Below are 9,225 nucleotides of genomic sequence, written 5' to 3'. Positions count from 1 at the left end.
ATAATGAGAATGGCTTCGTTATAAATTCATTTTGAAAAAAAAAATAGTGAGAAAATGTATCTAAAGCCCACAACATAAGAGATACGCAATAAACGCAATTTTGGTTGCTTTAAACATGAGGCTTTAGACCAGTGGTTCTCAGCCTCCCTAGTGCTGTGACCCTTTAATACAGTTCCTCATGCTGTGGTGACCCCCCCCACCATAAAATTATTTTCATGGCTACTTCATAACTGTAATTTTACTACTTTTATGAAGTGTAATATAAATATTTGATATGCAGGATATCTGATAAGCTACCCACAAGGGGGTTGCAACCCATAGGTTGAGAACCACTGCTTTAAAAGTTAGAGAAAGGTGAGCACCGCCTCCCCTCCTAACAGGACAGGTTCTGCCATAAGGGAAACTGTGATCCAGATCTCAAAAGACCTGGGCTTATGTACTTGTTTCTGTGCCATGCTGCACTGATTCTCATATTGCCTAAAAATGCTTGTTTGATTTTACTCTTGACCATGCTGGGCATGAGCTCAGGACAGATTCAAATAGGCAGCACACCCTTTGCCCACACGGTGTTAGTTGACACAGCTGAGGCCAACGATCCATTTCTGTGATAGTTAAACTTCTCTGCCAACTTTATGGGATTTAGCTTCATCTGGAGTTTAGTGAAATATATCTCTAGGTGTGTCTTAGGATTTTACTGCTGTTAACAGACACCATGACCAAGCCAACTCTTATAAAGAACAACATTTAATCAGTCGGGACTGACTCACAGGTTCAGGGGTTCAGTTCATTATCATCATGGCGGAAACATGGCAGCATCCAGGCAGCCATGGTACAGGAGGAGCTGATAGTTCTACATCTTCATCTGAAGGCCACTAGAAGACTGTCTCCCATGTGGTTGGGAGGAGGCTTTCAAAGTTCATCCCGAGCAGTGACATACTTATCCCAACAAGGCCACACCTACTCCAACAAGACCACACCTACTCCAACAAGGCCACACCTACTCCAACAAGGCCACACCTCCTAATAGTGCCGTGGGCTTGTTGTGAACTTCAGGGAATGGAGGGCAAAAGGAAGAAGAAGCAGGTGTGCTCATGTCTCTCTGCTCCCTGGCCTCTGACGTGATGGGCTCTACCATAGCTTCCTTTACCCAATGATTGATAAACTCTAAAACCTTGGACAAAATGGATCCCTCCTCAGTGAATTGTTTGCCAGGTGTTCTGTCACAGTGACTAGGAGCTAATGTAATCAATACCCTTTGCTTATCTCTCTGGGTCCTTGCTTTTCTATGTGTTTGATTCTCTTCACATAAGATCTTCTCTCCCAACATCTTTCTGGATTTCTTGGGTTTCTCCCAGTCATGGCAGCCTTGGGATAGCCCAACCTATTCCATGGTAGCCAGTTTCCTCCAGAGCTAACCTTCCCAGAGACAGGAAGGGGAAGTCTCTGAGACTTGAGCTGGTCATAGTCTACTGATAGAATAGTCCCAGGGCCTTTCCTAATGAAAAGGAAGCGGGTGCAGAGGCAAACCCCATTTCTCAATAAGGGGCAAAACAAAGACACCTTCCATCTCTCACAGATGTGTAGGACATCACCAGCAGAGATGTAGAATCACAGTCCTAGAACACAGACGGTGGAGATGGAGCCTGGAGATGCTCTCAGAATTTCTTTCTCCCAGCTTGGAGTGTAAGGCTTGCAGGTGGGAGGGGGAACGGCTGGAGCTACTCCCTTTCTTTGTTGAAAATGCAGAGTCATCTGTGTAGACCAGAGAGGCATCGTTTCCTTGCAGAAAAGGAAACTGAGTCTCTAATTTAACACTTCTCAGCCTGGAGATGCTTTATCCAGATAGGCCTGAGGAAGTCTTGTGATCAGTAGTTACAAGGGAAGCTGCCTATTGACCACTCTTTCTCATTCTTCTGTTTTTACAGACAACCTCTGTGGGTTCTTTGTACGCCCCTCGGTCATATCAGTGAGGGTATTTGTTGATATTGTTTACTCTTGACACCATATACACTTTCTCACCTGAGTTCCCATCGGACGGTGAGCAGTTAAGGTTAAACTCGCATCTTCCCATCTCCTGCTGCCAGCACATGCCCCTCCTACTCTGCACCAAGAATAGATTCTGTCATTGCAAAGTGTAATGACTTATATGTAAAAGTTATATCCTCAAAGGACGTCTCATGTTGAAGCATCATAAAATAAAGGGGAACACCATATTATACAAGTAGCAAAGACTATGCTGGTCCAGGAGATGAGCCTAAAATATCAGCAGGCCTTTAGATGATCACATGATCCTGGCTGATCTCATAAAAGCTGTGCAAACACCCAGAGAGAGAGGAGAGAAAGAGAGAGAGAGAGAGGGAGAGGGAGAGGGAGGGGGGGGGAAAGAGAGAGAGGGAGAGAGGGAGAGAGAGAAGGGTAGGATACAAATTTAGAAGAGAAAAACATTCTTTGAGTAACTCTTTAAAGGCAGGCATATGTTTTAGGGGCGTGACATATGTTGACCATATAAATGAAGCAACTAAATCTAAATCTAAGTGTTTTCTTTCTTTCCTGCTTGCCTTAAATGATCTCGCAGCAGAACTGCCTGAATCAGCGACCGCTGTTGCCTCTCTTAACTACAGCTCCTCCTACCCAATGTTCCATCATTTTAACCATCATAGCTAATGAGTTTTGGACTTTGCTTGGCACTCTTGCAAGTAAAATGCACCCCTTTCTTGCTCAAACCACCCTCAGATTTTCCTTACTGTGAGATCATCCAGAGGAGATATCATGGAGAAAGTTATCAGAAGCAGGGGGAGGGACAAGAGCCAGGCTGCCAGCCCCGCTGAGCTGCCCTCATCGTCCCACACACTCTCTCTGACTTCATTACTTTGCTGCCGATTCATCTGTCATCCTCTCCGCAGCACCCTCATAAATAACACCAAAATCAGCTCAAGCGGACGGTTAGAATGGCTAGCTCACACAGAGGGAACAGCTCGAAGAACAACCCCGTCAAAGAGGTACTCTGTAGAGCCGAGAACTGAGACCCAAACATTTAAAACTGTCTTTCTCCCTGTCGCAGAGCCAGAGCTCCCGATGCCAATGTGACAAGTTCAAAGAGAAAGAAGCTGCAGCCTTTTTTCTTTCTGAAGATTTATTTTTCTATTTTTAATTGTGCGTGTTTGCATAGGCCTACGTGTAGGTGCGTGCACACGAGTGTGGGTGTCCCAGAGGCCAGATGTGATCATTAGAACCCTGGAAACTGGCGTAAGGGGAGGTTTTGAACCATCTAGCATGGTTATTAGCAATCTCACTTGGGTCTTCCACAAGAACAACGTGTAATAGCTGAACTATGCACCCCTCTAGTCCTGCCCTCTTAACTATTAACAAAAAGAAAAAACAAATCATAGGAATTCTACTTTAAATAAACAACTCATCCCACTTCCTTGAATACAAATGGCCTGAGAACATCACAGATTTCTCCATATTCAAGGAAAGGGGCCTACAAGTGAGGACTTTTTAAATCAAGTCAACAAAGACAGGGAGAAATGCCCAGTCATTACAGAAAGAACATGTTGTGCTTCCCAGGGTCTTTCTGACCTACAAGGAATGTTTACCAACTGTTTTGTACATGAAAGTAAATGCTTACTGAAAACTCACTCTAAGAATAAGAAATTTTGTGTGTTTTTTCTTCTGGGGTCAAACCCATGCCTCCCATAAATAGGTAATAACAATGCAGATTAAAATGTGGAGTATTGAGGGATAATGAAACTTTAATGATAAAAATATGGCTTTAGTGTGGTGGTGGCGCACGCCTTTAGTCTCAGTACTTGGGAGGCAGAAACAGGTGGATTTCTGAGTTCAAGGCCAGCCTGGTCTACAGAGTGAGTTCCAGGACAGCCAGGGATACACAGAGAAAAATATGGCTTTCTTAACATGTGAGCGACAGCACTGAACTACTGAAATATAGATGGTTCCCCTTTAACCATCTGAGAGGAAACTGGCTTGCAGAATGCCAATTATACAATTAGGAAAACTATAATAATGTTTGCCTATTTTTGCTTTAATAACTGTGTTATTATTGAAACAAAATAGTACTTATGTTATCCTCGCATTGAAGCCAATAAAAATTATAAGGCAGCTGACTTTGTTTAAAATGTCTATTTATTACAGATTTCTTTTTAGATTTAGCCACCACAAAAATGATTTTATGGATATAAATATGGATGACCAGATAATTTAATACCACATTATCTTAGTCAAATCAAATCATAACATATTTGACTTTTATCTTCCACATAGTAATTTCTCTCTAGCTGTTTTCCCCCCAAGCTTTCTTGATATATTCTGACTGTCTGGTTGTCTAGCTTTTGGTCAGTAACCATGCTCATGCAGTGCACAGTGACACTGCAGAACGCATAGAGGGAAAAGCCTTGCAGTTAGGCGTAAAGCATGTGTGAAATTAAGGAGTAGGACCAATACAACGAACTGAGGCACAGTTGGTTGTGGGAAGCTGACGACAAGCTCATGGCTTGGCTAGAAGTTTAGAACATAGAAAAAGAAGTTTCTTTACAGGTGTCTGTTATTGGGTTAGACTAGGCTAGCCCTCCACTATGGAGAGTACAGGAAAGAGCCGGCTAGCAAGAAGGTCTATTATGCCAGAATATTCTTTCTTCCATCTGCCTGCTCTGTGATGAGTCCCTAAGAAACAAAGAGCTGACCAAAGCAAAGGGTAGAAGGAATCAGGAGGCAGGGCACTCACTTATGTGGCTTTTCCATGACCAGTTCCCAGCTCAGTTGAGGGGTGCTGTGTCTCAAAGGCTTATGGAGCCATCATAATCTCCATAATCCCCATTTTAAAGTGTTATCTGCTACAAAAAGAGTCCAGCTCATTGATTCATGACTGCTCTATAATCTTTCCATCCATAATTCTCTGAAAAGTGTCCCAGCCTCCATCGGCATTAGATTTTGTTTCCCAGCATGCCTGTGTCTGAGCCTATTCCTTCTTTTTTCTTCTTTGAAAAAAAAAAACAAAACATTTATTATTTAGCCATCATATGTCTACCTTCTCACTCTCTGCTCACTCTAGATTGGATCATATCACAGTGTGCCTCACCTGCACACACATGACTCCCCAAGGCATGTGCCTAGCCAAGACCCCTCCCTAAGTTCTATGATGTCATTCATCTCTGTTTGGACAACTGAAGAATCTGCAGCCATTTTCTTCCCACTTAATACCCCAAACAAAGGTGTTTGGGGTTGTTGTTTTGTTTTGTTTTACTATGTTTCACATCTCATCAAATGACAAGGCCACACACAAGTCACTCTTGACAACATCCATACTTACATCTTCAAGTTTGCATTCAATATCTTGAGAGCACTTTCCTCCCTGTTTCCTACAGCACCACCTCATCCAAGGTACCATCATCCGTCATTCTCAGTGTTACATTACCTTTGCTGTACCCACTGACACACTAAGAAAACTCAGGATAGAGTAGAATTGGTCCCTTCTTGTTCAAGGCTGTATAGCTAAGGAATTAAGGAGTATGTTCAGCTTTCATGGCTCCCAAAAATGTACACCTAAGACTATCACTATTAAGTGTCCATACAAGATCTATACATCTGACAGGCCTCACTCTGATCCTGAATAATTCATTTAATGGCTATCACCCTTAACCTTTCCATTCATCTAGACTTAAAAACTTCTCAGGAAGTATTTTGGCTTTTTTTTTTTTGCTGTTTATTTATTCAATTTTTTATTAGATATTTTCTTTATTTGCATTTCAAATGATATCTCCTTTCCCAGTTTCCCCTCCAAAGGAAAAAAAGCCACTATTCCCTGCCACCTCCCCCTGCTCATCAACCCACCCTTTCCCACTTCCTGGCCCTGGCATTCCCCTACAATGGGGCATAGAACCTTCACAGGACCAAGGGCTTCTCCTCCCATTGATGACCTAGGGAATCCTCTTCTATACATATGCTGCTGGAGCCATGAGTCCTACCATGTGTACTCTTTGGTTGGTGGTTTAGTCCCTGGGAACTCTGAGGGTACTAGTTAGTTCATATTGTTGTTCGTCCTAAGGGGCTGCAAACCCTTCAGCTCCTTGGGTTCTTTCTCTAGCTCCTTCATTGGGGACCCTGTGCTCAGTCCAATGGATGGCTGTGAGCCTCTATTTCTGTATTAGTCGGGCACTGGCAGAGCCTCTCAGGAGACAGCTATATCAGGCTTCTCTCAGGAAGTTTTTAAAATCATGTGGTGGTTTGAATATGCTTGATCCATGCAAAGTGTTACTATTAGGAGGTGTGGCCTTGTTGCAGTAGGTATGGCCTTGGAGGAAGTGCATCACTGTGGAAATGGGCTTTGAAGGCTCCTAGTGCTCAAGCTTCACCCCCCTTTGGGAGTCAGTCTCTTCTTGGCTGCCTCAAGATGTAGAATTCACAGTTCCTTCTCCAACACCTGAAGACTGCCATAGACACTGCCATGCCTCCTGCCATGATGATAATTGACTGAACCTCTATAAGCCAACGCCGATTAAATGTTGTCCTTTATAAGAGTTGCCTTGGTCATGGTGTCTCTTCACAGCAATGGAAACCCTAACTAAGACAAATCACAATGACCACATCAACAGCCCTCTTATCTGTATAGGATAATATTTACTGAGTATTTATTCAATATGAATGCTAATGGGTAGTTGTCATATTTAATCACATTTATTCAGTCAACTTGATTTGATTTAGCATCACCTAGGAGACAGAACTCTGGCCATGCCTGTGAGGGAGTATCTTAATTATATTAATTGAAGTGGGGAGATCTGCCCACTGTGGAGGTCACCATTCCATGACTGGGATCTTGCACTACATGAATAGAAAAAGAGCTGAGGCTGAGCATTAGCTTGCATTTATTTGTTTTCTGCTTCTTGACTGTGAATGTGATGTGGCTATCAGCTTCAATTGCCCGCTGCCTTCATGTCCTTCCCATTCTGGACTTGAACTAAATCAACCCTTATCCTTTAAGTCACTTTTGTCAGAATATTTCATCGTAACACCAGCAGGCGTTAGGAGGGCACTATGACAATGTCTAAGCAAGGACCTGAACACACTTCCCTATCTGATATTATAGAGCTTACATCTCTATCTCTACCTGCTGAGAACCAACTAGAAACAAGACCACTCATGGGGTTAATTTTTGTGTTGCAATATTTCAGAAAGGTATGCTGGTATGGTGGACTTTGCACTGTGTTCTGGTTGGCTTTTGTCATCTAGATACATAACCTAGACATATCTGGGAAGACAGAGTCTTAATTGAGAAAATGTCACCATAAGATGGAACTGTAAGCAAGCCATCAGGGAACTGTCTTGACTAATGACTGATATGGGAGGGCCCAGCATATTGTGGGTAATATCATCCCCAGGCAGGTGGTTCTGGGTTTATTAATAAAGCAGGCTGAGAAAGACATAAGGAGCAAGCCAGTGAGCATCATTCTTCAGCAGTCTCTGCTTCAGTTCTTGCCTCAAGTTCCTGCCCTGACTTCCTTTCAGCCTGAGCTATAATCAAGACACACAAGCTGAAATAAACCTTTTCCTCCCCAAGTTGCTTTGATCATGTTGTTTTATCACAGCAATAGAAACCTAAGACAGGCTGCCAAAAACAAAAACAATAACATCAAAAACAAACAAACAAAACAGAATTTAAGCCATGCTCCATCACTTGCTAGTTGAGTGACTTTGAGAGATACTTCTTTATAGAGATAGATAGATAGAGATAGAGATAGAGATAGAGATAGAGATAGAGATAGAGGCAGAGGCAGAGGCAGAGGCATAGGTATAAGTATAATACGCATAGATATTTTATTAGGTATTTTCTTTATTAACATTTCAAATGTTATCCTCTTTCCCAGTTTCTGCCCCTTCCTAGAAAACCCCTATTCCATCCCCCTCCCACCCACTCACCCACTCTCATCTCCCTGTCCTCAATTTTCCTACACTGGGGCATCTATCCAGCCTTCATAGGACCAAGGACCTCTTCTCCCATTGAAGCCTGACAAGTCCATCCTCTGCTACATATGCAACTGGAGCTAGGTGTACTCCTTGGTTGGTGGTTTAGTCCTTGGGAGCTCTGGGGGGGGGGGGTCTGGTTGGTTGATATTGTTGTTCTTCATATGGGGTTGCAAACTCCTTCAGCTCCTTCAGTTCTTTCTCTAACTCCTCCATTGGGGACCCCCACACTCAGTCCAATACAATGGTTGGCTGTGAGCATCTGCCTCTGTATTTGTCAGGCTATGGCAGAGCCTCTCAGAAGACAGCCATATCAGGCTCCTGTCAGCATGCACTTCTAGGCATCCACAATAGTGTCTGGGTTTGGTGACTGTATATGGGATGGATCCCCAGGTGGGACAGTCTCTGGATGGCCTTTCCTTCAGTCTCTGCTCTACACTTTGTCTCCATATTTGCTCCCATGAGTATTTTGTTCCCCTTTCTAAGAAGAACTGAAGCACCCACACTTTGGTCTTCCTTCTTGAGCTTCATGTGGTCTGTGAATTGTATCTTGGGTATTTGGAGATTTTGGGCTAATATCCACTTATCAGTAAGTGCATACCATGTATGTTCTTTTGTGATTGGGTTACCTCATTAAGGATGATTTTTCTGGTTCCATCTATTTGCTCAAGAATTTCATGAATTCATCATTTTTAATAGCTCCATTGTATAAATGTACCACAATTTCTGTATCTATCCCTATATTGAAGGGCATCTGGGTTCTTTCCAGCTTCTGGCCTCTCTCTCTCTCTCTCTCTCTCTCTCTCTCTCTCTCTCTCTCTCCCTCTCTCTTTCTCTCTCTCCTCTCTCTCCTCTCTTGCTCTCTCTCTTCTCTCTTGCTCTCTCCTCTCTCTCTCTTTTGCTCTCACTTTCTTGCTCTCTCTCTAGATCTCCCTGTCTCTCTCTCTCTGTCTCTTTCCCTCCCTCTTTCTCCTTCCCTCCTTCCCTCCCTCCTTTCTGTTTGTAGATCTGGATGTAAGTTCTCAGCTACTACTACAACACAATTCCCACCTGCCTACCTACTGCTGCATTCACTCTGAGGGATTGTTGGAGATTGGCTCTAATACTTTGATTCAATTGGAAATCTGAGTGTCCAGGTGCTGAAGTGTTGCCTCCCGGTTGGTGCTCTAGGACTGGGACGAAAAATTATCTGTGGGAGCAAGCAGTTAGTAAGGAAAGACACAGACGCCAGGTAGATGTGATAAGAGAGAG

Source organism: Mastomys coucha, unplaced genomic scaffold (assembly GCF_008632895.1).
Source record: "Mastomys coucha isolate ucsf_1 unplaced genomic scaffold, UCSF_Mcou_1 pScaffold11, whole genome shotgun sequence".
Lineage (NCBI taxonomy): Eukaryota > Metazoa > Chordata > Mammalia > Rodentia > Muridae > Mastomys > Mastomys coucha.
The sequence above is the reverse complement of the archived record's forward strand: the minus strand, read 5'-3'. Positions refer to the sequence as shown.